This window comes from Geospiza fortis, unplaced genomic scaffold (assembly GCF_000277835.1).
Source record: "Geospiza fortis unplaced genomic scaffold, GeoFor_1.0 scaffold111, whole genome shotgun sequence".
NCBI classification, from domain to species: domain Eukaryota; kingdom Metazoa; phylum Chordata; class Aves; order Passeriformes; family Thraupidae; genus Geospiza; species Geospiza fortis.
The window spans coordinates 7,815,307-7,828,172 of record NW_005054321.1 but is presented as its reverse complement, the minus strand read 5'-3'; the positions used below and the strand labels follow the sequence as shown (position 1 = coordinate 7,828,172).

Below are 12,866 nucleotides of genomic sequence, written 5' to 3'. Positions count from 1 at the left end.
ATGCAGACCTTACAGATAGTGCAAACATAGCCAACATAAAACAGACCCCAACCTGAGGCACAGTTCATCAAGATAAGAGGTGTAGCCAGAGAGACCCAGGCAATGCCTTGTCTAAGCAGGAGGTACAGGGCAATGTTTGAGTGGAGTGGAGCAGGGCTACTGCACATCCTTTCATCCTGCTTGAGGCTGGGATTAAGACAAAACACAACTAGACAGCAGCTTGGCCGTGCCCTTATATTTGTCACTTCAAGTGAAGTTTGGGTGATTTGACCAAGGCCAGCATAAGAGCTTGAACTTGGCATTATCCACAAACCTGCTTAACGAAACTTCATTTACAATTTGATCTGCCTCCTAGGACTAGGTGTGATCAGAAGGGGCAAGCCAATGAGACAGAGTGTGGTCTGGGCCCCAGGCAGCAGAAAGGCTGGCCAGAAAGTGTTAAGGTGTTAGGAGTAGGTTATAAACCTCTGGCCTTTAGTCACTGAGTAACCAAAGATTGCCTAGCAGATCTCTCATTTGACCTCCACGAGAGGAAAAGTCACAATCCCTTGTTTGCATGAAAAGAACCACACAAACACTACTTTGTCATTGCCCTGAACATTGGGGAATGTGGGTACCTCCTTCTGAAGTACAAAGCTAGTGAGGCAGTGTATGCTGAAATTACAAGGTAGGAATGCAAGATATTTAGCCCAAGAAGAGTCATTCAGAAAGGGAATTAATCAGTGCATGGTGTTGCATGATCTGCCTCCATGGATGTGCTTTGTAGACCTCAGATGCTGTGTTTGAAACCTCCAACGGTAACATGGCAGAGCATAAGTGAGAGATCCTGGCTGAGGCAGGATGAGTGTTTCAACTGGTGAACACTTGCAAAGGGATTCACAGCAAGTGAGAGTGGGATGAAGGCAGCCACCACCTCCCACAAGAGATGAAGGAGCTTTCCCAAAGAGAAGCCTATAACCAGAGTGTAAGCCAGAACAGTGATGTGATGAGGAGAAATATGGAAATGAGACATCTGCAGAGCCCATTCCTTCTTTGGGGAAGTGCTGCAGTGTCTGTGACTACAGCAAGTCTCTTCTCTAATCACTGTTTCTCCCCACAAACCTCTCTGGTGCAGGCCCTTGGTGCATTGGCAGCAGAGGACAGGCACTGCAGCCCTCCTGAGCGTGGGATACAGCGCTTTCTGACTCACTGGGTCTAACAGAGGCCACCCCACCACCCACACTGCCCTGGTTTTCTCCCTGTAAAAGTCATCTTGCTGCATCAATCCCAACCTTCTGCTTGGCCACCTCCTTCTCATCTACATACATCGGGGCCATATCACAGAAGACTTCTATTTTATCCTTTGGCTTTGTTTCTCAGTCCTGTTTCCTCATCAGCATTCTAGGGTTTGGATTTTGATGACACCCACACATGCATATGCATAAGCATAAAAATCTAAACTCCTAATCAATTACAGTCATGGAAAAAAAAAGGATTTGTGTTTATCTTTCTCTTTGTAGGCGTGTTTCCATGATGACCATCACCTATTTCTAAAAGACATGAATACAATTATAAACAACATTATTTTCCCAGTGGCCTTTAATTTTCTGGGCCACTCTAAAGCTCTCCAGGTTAACAACTCATGCTCACAGCATATGTTGCATCCAAATATTCAGTGCTTAGTGCATGTGATGCTTGCAGCATTCATAACAGTGTTGACTCTCACATGTCTATGACAAGTCGCATGGCACCCATCCATACTTTCAAAGGTTCAGCTCCTTGTGATAAGGGATTGACAAGAAATATAGCACTAATTTTTATGTATACATTAGTCTTCATTTTCAAAAATAGCTTAAAATAATTGCTCATATGACTTCCAAAGACCCAGATCATGAGGAGCTTAGGTCTCTTTTTTAAAAAAATCCTCTAATTGCTAAACAAATCTGGTGATCAACTGGGATTTGTCATACTGTTTGTTAATGTCTGGAATTCTTGACTTCTGTTTGTCATTTAAGTTTTCTGTAACAAACCAGTGGCACCACATTGAGAAGGCATCTTTTTCAACCATTTTTTAAAAGGAATCCAAAGAAAACTGTAGTGACAATTGGAGAATAAGCCCAGTGTGACACTCACACGTCCAAGGTGTTCTTCCAATCCAGCCATTTCAGCACAACTGACATCCTGGAAACCTACAGAGAATGATGTAGAGAGAGTTCAGATTTCTCCACACAACATTTTTATTGCAACTTGGGTCTGTGGAGCATAATTCAACTTCTAGTTGTGTCTCAATACTGTCTGGAGTGTCCACATATCTTTAGAAAAAGATGAAGCCAAGCAGCTACTCTGACACTATAGGGACCTCTCTCTGCGACATCTGCTTTCTTTAGTACACTTTACTGTATATTTATATACAGAATTTTTTGATCAGAGCCAGTAAAACAATTGTTTGTACATGTCTTTGGTTTCCTTCCTTCATATGCCACATTGGAATGAAAATGGGGGGGAAAATGACTATGAAAATACTCCCCATTTTTGCCATTGTACCAAGGAACAATGAAGGAGAGGCAAAAAAGGAAATGCTTCAGGGTTTGGGGTTTTTTCTTGTTTCAAGAAAGAAAACTAAAACCAGTTGAAAATTAAAGATGCACAGCCTCCTGTGCATTAGTGCAGCCTGTAAGTACCACTAAGGGTCAAGTGCTTCTTGTCAAGGCAGTTTCTAATGCCTGGACCTTTTCATAACATCAAGTGCTATTTGCTTAATAAATGTACAAACGTGTTGTTAAATCTGTTAGAACACAGCTTCTGCTGTATTTCACTGAATGAAAAGTGGGGAAAGTGACAATGTTTCTTGTGTAATGCAAGAGCACATGGTTTGCTGGATGAAGGGGGCTTGGTGCTTTTCCTAGTGCAACATTGCCAGCAGGGACGCTGATCTCAAAAGTAAACCTTCTTGGCTGCTCATTTAGGAAGGAGCAGGACTAGTAATAAAAGTGGCAGGGATCTCCAAGGAAATGTTAAAATTGAAAGCCCGTGCACAAAGAGATGTGTTTTGTAGTGCAGCAAGAGGTCTCTAAACAAGTTAATTACTGAAGTTTTCAAGAAAAACACTGTTTATGGTAAGTTGTGTCAGTGTTTATGAAACCCCTTTGGACAGTGTTTTGTACTAAATTTCTCTAATGCTTGCAAAGTTTTAGTATATGCTGTAGTAAATCCAGATGGAGTCACAGTGTCATTAGGGAATGTGGTTTAGTGTGTCACAGTGTTTCTCTGGCATTCAGTTTCTGGTAGCCAGAGAGAGAAAAGTCTGGGATGGCTGAGACACAGGGCCGTGCTCTAAAGGGAAAATACATTAGTTTCATGTCAATATATTAAGTCATTTTTTCAAGGATGTAAAGCCTCCAGGTGACTGAAGGGTGAAGAATGACAAAACTGGGACCTGCAATTTCTTTCTCTAAATCTTTTATTTATTCTGTTGAAATCTTCTCTAAATCCAATAAGTAGGGCAGTAGAGAACTGATCTTTGTTTCCAATCTATAATGAAAATAAATTCCTAACTATTGTAATGATAGGGCTTGTAATGAAACATGAAAATAACAGAGCTTGGGGCCTCATAGGTTGATGATAATTTTCTTGAGCATTTTGTTCATGATCTCAATAATTATTTCATGTGCTTTATCTTTCAGATGCACATCTAAACCCTTTTAATCTTTAATGAAGTGACTTGTCTTAATTCAGTAGCCACCAAGTTCTTTATGGAAGAAGTGACAATTTTGTTATCAGCTCTAGGAATACACAAAGCCACATCCTGGGGATATAGAATAATTGATCAGAAAGCTCAGCTGTTGCAGCTACCTCAAGGGTGGATGTAGTTGAGGGTTTTTCCCAATTTAAAAGCAAGCATTCTCACATCTGTAATGAACAAGGCCACTGGCCTTTTTTTTCCTAAGGTGATGTGGGGTTTTTTGCAGCTGCTGTGCCCTTCCAGGGATCTTTATCCACTCTTTAGCTTTGATAACTCTGCTTGCCTGAGTTTGAAAATGTCTTTCTACCCTATTTCTGCTGGAATGTTTCTGTAAAGTTTATTATTGTCAGCTTAATTATTTTGCCCTACCGTGCTGTCCCTGTTCTCTCTTTTTCCCAAAATGGACAATAACATCTTTATGTAGAGTTTTTCAACACAAATGTCTCATAAAATTAAACATTTCAAAATAAGCACAACCTTTTTTCTACTTATTTTTTAACTGGAAAAACAGGAAAGTATATATTTTTCACGGTTCTTTCTGGAAACTGTTGGAGGTGTGTTCTAAACAGATACTTTTCCATTGAATATAAATGATTCCCCCCTACACTCCTTTGAAATTTTTCTACACAGAACCCCAGTTTTGCAGAAAGCATTTGCTCTTCTGCTTACAGCCCATTGAAGGTAGCTGGAGGACACTAGTCTTTTTAATTATTGCTTTATCCCCTCTCACCTTGACCTCACTCTGCCCTGGTAGGGAATGTTTGCCTACACCTAACTGATTTACAGCAGATGTTAGTGGTAATAAATTATATCCCACTTCCCCCAGCTCCTTTTTTTTCTAGAGCCGCTTGAACATTTTCAAATGAAAAGTCTCTTAATCTTAAAAGGCTTTATTTTTTGGTCAAAATTAATATTTTGAAGTTTTATGCCTATTTTCTCTATTTTTTAAAAATTTCTGTCTAGTTATACTGAAAAGGCTGTACTTTATACCTTTTCTCTGTTTTTTGCTTTCCTACTGGAAAGAGTGGCACTGGGGGAAAAACACAAGAAAAGAGAAGGTGAAAAATACTATGACAACAGAAGAACTTCTAGGGAAAAAAAAGTGAATAACTGAAATAGCTCATTGGCAAAGCACATGGAACAAGAAAAAAAAGAAAAAAAATGTTCAACCCCGACATGTTTTAACTTTTCCCTGGTTTTCCACCAGTTCCTTCCTGACATCATCAAGCAACCATTTGGTCCTTGTTTCATGCAGCATGTGCTAGGCAAGGCAGATTACTTCATGCCTCTAAAGTCAAGTATTTATTCTACCAGCTCTTTGCACAGATGCAGCCACCAGTGCTCCAATCAATCTCACAGGGACTGACCCCTATCACCAGTCTCACGCTTTCCAAAAAGTAGTAGGAGAATGACTGGGAACGTGAGGATCCAACTTGAAAGATATTTTTTGAGTCAGAATTAGCCTGGAGACCATATAAAGGTTCCTGATGAAGGGATGCCCCCAAAGCCCCATTTTCCACCCCATTTCTGCTGCCAGGCTCCCTGCAGCTAACAAAACCTAACTCCATAGTCCAGGCATGATGTCCAAGCCTGGCCACCTCCAGGGAATGTTGCAACCAACACTGGTTTGCCAGAGCTTCTGTCTTTGAAATAATAAGCAGAAACACACTGCAAGTAGTAGAAGGAGCTGAAAGAAGCCTTTTCCTATAGTGCTCCTGTTTTGTACCTAGCAGGAAAGTTAATATAATGATAGAGGTTAATACTGCATGTGGGACTCACATTAGGGCCATTTCAGATGAGATAATTGCCAATGCCTTCAGCGAGGGCACCAGTCAGTAGATATTACCCCTGTGCCTAATTACTTCCACCAGAAATTCAAGGTACTAATTTTTATCTTTTTTTTAATTTCTATGACGTCTTAGGAGAATCAGAAAATCTAAAGACATGATGCTTTCTTTCTAACATGCTTTAGGCAGGATTGTCCCAAAAAGTCAATTTTTAGAGAGAGGAAGAGGTTTTGGAAGTGGGCCCTTGCCTTAGGAGTCCATAACCTCTGGAGAGCAGAGAAGCCTGGAATTGTCCTCCTCCAGAAAATACAGTGAAGTCCCCATTCTGCAAACATACAGAGTCTTAACTCTGTGTATGTGTGTGCTTGTAATACTATGAATTTGAATTTGGCAACTCTTATGTAAACTTCACTTTATTAATTACATCTATGGGGTGAGGGGTCAGCTCTATGCAATGTTATTGCTTCTCCTTGCCTTTGTAACTAGCAAAGAGCTTTACATTAATAGTGTAACCAAGGTAGATCATATCAAAGAAATAAATTAAGAAGTCTAAAAGTGATATATTTATGATGAAGAGCTAACCACAAGACACAAAGAGCAAAACGTATATTCTGAAAGTAACCAAAATAATCAAACAGGCTTCATCCTAATTTTGCTAGGAACTGCAGAGTTTGTTCCTCAATTCATAGAATCATAGGGTAGTTTGAATTGGAAGAGTCCTTAGATGTTATCTCGCCCCAGCCCCTCTGCCATGGAACTAGATTCCTTGACAAAATGGCATAAAGGGAATCTCCAAACTCCCCTGCTGCTTTAAGTAGCTTGTCCCTACAATTTCCAGGGGAGGAATCAGGGGGTTCCCACTGTACCAGCCTGGAGTAAACTATCAAATATCCCACAATATATAGGAAATATCTCATAGTCAGCCATGCAAATCTTGTGTTACAGCAAATGAGAAGTGGAAAAAGAACAGGTAAAACTCCCTCAGGACTACCAGGTATCCACAGTCAGTGGCACACAGGAGTTCGGGCAGGTTGCAGCAGGGGTCAGGGTGCATCTCCTTCTCAGAGGAGGAAAATTAAGCACCTTTCCACTACAGCAACACTATGTAGAAACCAATGGAGTTAAAAAAGGCGAGGGCAGGGCTGAATGCAGGGCTGCAGCTCAGACCTGGAGCGCTCAGGCTGCGGAGCCCCGCGGGCAGCTCGCGTTTCCCGGCGCTCCTATCGCAGATCTGATTTCAGCCGTGGGCAGGCAAAGGGTTAACAGGGACGCTGCATGTTAACTGTATCTGTGGAGATTATGGCATGTTTATCCAGTGTTCAGATTTCCTGTCTGAGTGTTTGGATTTCCTGAAATCCCTGCTATCAGCCCAAGTGCTGTCCACTGAGCAGACCTTTTTCTCTCTCTCTCTTCCCCCCACCCCACCCCCCTTTTTTTTTAACTTTGCTCACATGGTTGGTTTTCCTTCCTGCTCTCTTTCCAGTTGTAGTGCCTGTGTCTCCTCACCGGTCAGGACATTTATGGATGCTGATCAACACTCTTAGACTCCACAACTCTGAGGATTGCCGTACATTGGATTTCCTTTTTATTATTATTTTATTTTATTTCACTTTATTTTATCATTTTGTGGCAAGAAAACCTGAAGAAACATGCTCCTTTTCAGCTGCCCATGGGAGAATATGTTTTAGTCTGAGATGGAATAATGGCCTTAGGCTTGAGGACCAAACCTGGAATGGGAATTCAGACTGCACACATCCTGGTGAGTTACAGCGCGTGGGGGCTGAGCGTGGCTGGCGAGGAGTAGCTCAGGGACAGGGACAAAGGCTGAGCTCGTCCATTCAATGTGGCTGCAGAGCAAAAGGAGACAAGCAGATGGGTGAAGCTGAAGTCAGAACATTTTTCCAAAAAAAACAACTGAAGTCCATTTTTCGATCCTGAAAATACACACAGTGCTCCACAGCCCAGATAATGTCTAAGTAAACTTTGTAGCAAAATGTGTAAGGCCAGATTCTGTGAGTCCTTTCTCATGTAAGAAACTTTTACTCACATAAACAACCTCAGTGACTTTAAAAAGAGCTCATGTAAGAAAGGACTTGCAGAATGGGGCCCACATTGTAAATTGTAATGTCTCACTCTCAGCAAAAAATCATTAAAAAAAAACCCTTCGCATTTTATGATTATCTTTGCATGTTTCCTTGGCCTTTTACATTTTATTGTGGATCTAGATTTATTGTGGATTTAAGTTTTAAGAAGAATCTCTGTGCCAACTATTTGCCCTATTGTCTCAAATAAGATTGCAGTAGGAGCAACAGTGTATTCTATGCAGCAATTCCGGGAGGCCAGAAAGGGGCTTTCTGTTGTTGGAGGGAAAATGCTGAGTGCTATGCTGCTCTGAATGAACTGGAAAGCTGCATTCAGACATGGGGCTTAGCTGAGGTTTTAGCTTCATTTTTGGATGTTACAGTTCATTATGATATTATCAGCCTTAGGTGGTTTTAGCTAAACCACAGTCACAAAAGTGATGAGTTGACCAGTCTCAAAATCAGTGACTCAGAATTTGAAAATAAAAAAATCTTCCTTTCAGGCCTCTGAAACAGATTTCATTATTGGCATCCATGGAAGTGTTGCTGGAGTAAGTTGTGGAAGATAAAGCATCATCACTGTTGCAACTTTTGCTCTGTCCCATGGCTGGAGGCTGTGGTTGTGCTGAACATTCCTAAGCTGCTCATTGGAGCGAGTCCAGGGATTTGATTCACTAATTGTAGGGGAAAAACTTGTTTCAGGACTTGCTTAGAAGTAGGGAAACATCTATAGGAAAGCCATCTTTTTATAGCAAATTTACTTTTTTTATAGTAATTTTACTGTTTTTCTTAGACTATTGAACAAGTCCTGAATTCTAGTGTACATCACTGCATGTCAAACATGAGACTGATATATAAATTTTGGGGGGAGTTATAGGATAGAATATTTTCCTTCTTATACCCATAAAGGAAAAGAGCCATTTTCTCAGGTCTTTGCAAAGCTTTCAGATTTGAGGTTTTAAACTAACTGCCTGGTGTGCCAGCTATCTCTACAACCCTTTGAACATGATCCTGCTGCTCATCTTCAAGGTTTTCTTTGCTTAAAGAGGAATGTTTTCTGGAGGAGCCAGACCAAACTAATGTCTTGTCTGCCTGGGAACCTCCAGGAATTTCATTTTAATTATTGACATGGGGCAACACTGAACATAGAGGCATTTTATGCATTGAAAGGTCAGTTCTTGCTGTGAATGTAGGATGTGCTCTCATTCTAGTGGGTTGAGAGTCAAAAAATAAAAGGGGGGCCAAGGAACCCCTCACCTGAGTTAGGCTGGACTGTGGTGCCCTGCCCTGCAGTTATCATGCAATTTGATGGTCTGAGGTCGTGGATGTGATCAAACTGACTGGAGCAGAAATGTGCTCCTCTTAAAGCTGGCAGAAGAGTCAAATGTCATCAATGATGAGTGAACTGCAGAAAGTACAGATGAGGAGTCAGGGGAAGTATAAAGACTCATCTAGGTCTACCCAAATCTCCTAGATTTGGAAATTTTGTTGGCTTTCCTATGAGCAAGATCTTTAAGACTGGGTCGGCTGTGGGATTTTTGCCCCCTTTTTTGCAGGGCTGTCAGAACTTCTCTGGTTTCAGCCAGGTTGGGGATGCTGTGGGAATAGTTTTCCTGGTGGTATTTTGGTATTTCCTCTTCTGCTCACACCCAGAGCAGGAAGTGCAGAAGCACAACCTTCAGCTCATTGTGTACGGGTTTCTTTTTATAAACCTGAATTCTCTGCCCGCCCTCTCTCTTTTTTTTTTCCCTAATAGCCCGCACATAGGATTAAGGCTCTGTTGGATTTAGACTGACAATTTTTATATATTTTCATATGACCATACTAAACACTCAGTAGTTCCTTGATAATTCATTAATAAGGTATTATCACATTAATTTTCAATTGTCTAAGTGCAATATTCCCAATCCCATGGTCGATAATGTCAATGTGCCAATGTCCCCCAGCAGCTGCTTCTGCTGGCTTTTACTCCTGAACCTTCAGCATCAAGAGGATTAACTGGCCACCAGGACCTACCTAATCAGTTGCCCATGAAGAAATTCTGCAAATTCTTCCTTTTTTGTAACAAACTGCACCATTAAACTCTCTAAGATTAGACACTTCATGCTCTAATGTTCTTTCCCTCGCTCATTTTCTTTTTCTGCATCATTGAGGAGGTTCAACTCATGCGCCCTCACTCCATGTGTCCAACTCACTCACCATCACGGCTGCCAGTCCTTCTGCCTTTCTTGCTGTTGTTGGCAAGTATGGATAAACAATTTTGACAGGTACAGAGTCCTGCAGAGCTAACTTCATAAGCAGAGTGATGTTTCACTGCTCAGATGATAAATGGACCAGAGGAACTAAACCACTTTCACTGAAAACGTCCCCCACATCAAAAGAATTTTAACCCATCCTTTTCACGCAATTTTCCTCAAAAAGCAAAGAATTCAATATTGTTTCATACCTGAGAAAGCATTTAATGTTTGGATTGCATCTTCCCCCTCAAGACTATCTTAGCCACGCTGTGATCCCTTAATTGGCCATTTTAGAAATGAAAATAAAGTTAAGATGGATCTTAAAGTTGGTCCATGGCAAAATAATTATCTCTATCTCCACTTGGGTCCCCTTCTAGGAGCACTACATGAACAGCTATGCCAGTCATGATTGGAAACTCTCTCCATGAGTTTGTAAGACAATTTGCTCCTCAACAGTTTCATAATCTTCAAAAATACAGGGAAACACAAGCAATGGGAAGTTAATTTACTTCACTAAAATCCTCTGTAACTTAAGATTTAAGCAGATGCAATGCAATTACTAAGGGGATTTGAGTTCTGTGATTCTTTTGGGGTGTTTCTATTGCTGTTGGCTCCAATTCTCTTTCTTGGGCTTTGGGGGCTGCAGAGCTCCAGACAGGGCACAAGGAGGGGGATGGAATGACAGCCTGGGTCATTATTTCAGACTCTGATTAGCAGCAGGCTCAGCCTAGACCACACATCACTCCTCCCATGTGGCACCCAGGAGCCAAGCTCCATCCATGATGAACAGGGGGAGATGTGAAGCTCCTTGCTCAGCCTCCCCCTGAACCCCAAAGCTGGATTCAGCCCCACCAAGTGATGCTTTTAGTGCATCTTCCTCTATCTCGACTGGAGTTAACAAAATCCATCTGTCCCTGTGAGTCAGCAGAAAAGTATTCAGCTTTTATAAGAGTGAAGGGACATGGGATAGGGCAATGTCAAAGCGCAGAAATCTTCCCCCAGCTTGGCACTTGCACATCACACAGGGAGAGGGGGTTGCATTTTCAGTTCCTGTTCACCAGAGGAGCTGATTAACACCAGCAGAGGATGTGGCCCGTGGTGTGCATGGCCATGGCTGCTGAACAAGGCTCCTTTCATCAGCAAACAAATGTGCAAATGGCATCACCCAGTACACACTGTGACACGGCGGCTGCTGGCACTTTAGGAAAGTCAGAAGACAACTCTATTTTCTTCTCATCAAAAGCAAAATGAGGAAGTCTCCCCTATCCTCTTGTGCCCCCACTGCTACCACCCTGGCTTGAGCAAGTTGATCCTTAGGTATTTGTGTGGGGGTTTGTTCTCAGTGGTTAACCACATAACAATTTGAAGCATGTGGCTCGCTCCAAAGAAACTGCCTTTAAGCATTTGCAGACTAGAATTGTGTTGGAGAGAGGGGGCTGCTGGCCACCCTGGGGGCTGCAGCAGGAAGCCCAAAACATCCCACAGCAAGGTCCCATGAAGAGGGGGGAAAAAGCTGATTTTATATCACGGAACTTCTCTTCCTGACAATGCTCTACAGCCAGGATCAGATGCTCCCACCTAGGGTTTTGTATCTTTACTTGGTGCATCAGAGCAAAACACCCGACAGAAAACAAAACAGAGAGAAAAGGGGTGGCAATGAGGGGAATAGTGTTTTGGTACACCACTTTTATAAATAAAGACAGAGAAAAAATAACAAAGAAATTGGAGAAGCTTTGCTGCGAAGCTGACAGTGCCTGAGACTGCTGCATGATCCCTGGAGGAAGGGGTGAGGCAGGTAGTGTGGGACTGGAGAGCCAGGTTCTGCAGGGCATGGCAAGGAACAACCCTGTTCGGGGTGGTAAAATGCCTCATTAGGGTTCTTCCATCCCTCCAACCTTTGCTGGACAGAGAGGAAAGACTGGAGAAAGGAGGTGTGTAAACAAGATGAGCAGTTGTGCTTGAAGGGGTAAAGACCCCAACACCTGCATGGTGCCCCAGCACTTGTTATCCCAGAGCTATGGGGCTATGCTAACACCCAATTTTAGAGAGTCTGGGCCTTAAAGAAGCCAATAAAACTGAAGATTGCAGCATTTCCCCATGGGAGAAGATGTCTGTGAGACATTCTGCAAGTAGTTTGTGGCTCCCTAAGGCCATGGGCTTTTAACTGCCATCTGATCCAGTACATCCTCAGTCCATGGTTAGGAGAGCTTCTCCTTGGCTACTCATATGCATGCTCCTAAGTGTTCATTGTGAAAAATAACAAGTGCAACTAATCTTCTTCACCCAACTACAAGCCTCACTTCTAATTCAGCAGGTAAAAATACTGTATCTGTACAATTGCCAGAATGGCACCTGATCTAGGAAAGCAAATGGTTTTTGGAGTGTGGCCTTAAAGGTTGAAAAGTTTAAGTCATTTAGAGAAAGGATAAATAAGGCCTTGCCAAGTCTTCTCTCATGGCTACAGTGACAGAAGCTGTAGCCTGGTGGCACAGGGATGGGACTGGATTCCAATTAGAAATTGAGCTATGCCCCCAGGTTCTGGGAGGACCTGCAACACCACACATTCCTTCCCTATCTGTTCTCCAGTCTGGGGAGAAAATAAATCAGCTCTTAGTGGCTGAACACCACCCCTGGGATTGCCACATTCTGTCTCTCAGTTATGATGGGCAAGTCACTGCATGGCCCTATGCAGACCAGCAGCAGGAGCAGCATGACTGGCTCCCACCTTCCCTCTGTTCATCCCTGCAGCAGCCAGAAGGGAAATGCAGAGCACACGGTTGATGTGCTCCTCAGAACCACTGGGGCAAGGAGAGGGAGATGTCTCCTGCCAAGCCTGGCACAGCATCGTGTCCTTTTTATAGCAGCTGGCCAAGTGCATATAGAGCAATTTTGTCCTGGCCAGACCTGCCAGCCAGAGAGGCAGCAGGACATTTGAGGCACTAGGACAAGCCTTATAGTGGATTCAGTCTAATACCAAGCCCTTAGCAAAGGGCTATGGTTCTACACAGGAACATGAAACCATCCAAGCCAACACCTCAGG

The 12,866-nt window shown here is 42.6% G+C and overlaps 1 protein-coding gene across 1 annotated transcript in view; it reads left to right on the top strand.

Moving 5' to 3' along the window:
• Positions 1-6,934: 6,934 nt before the first annotated feature.
• The window catches only part of ASAP1 (ArfGAP with SH3 domain, ankyrin repeat and PH domain 1), a 142,148-nt gene continuing 136,216 nt past the window's right edge, over positions 6,935-12,866 (top strand). The window contains exon 1 of the mRNA XM_031056749.1: positions 6,935-7,267. The gene's annotated coding sequence lies outside the window, so the exon portion shown is untranslated. The remainder of the gene's footprint in view (positions 7,268-12,866) is intronic.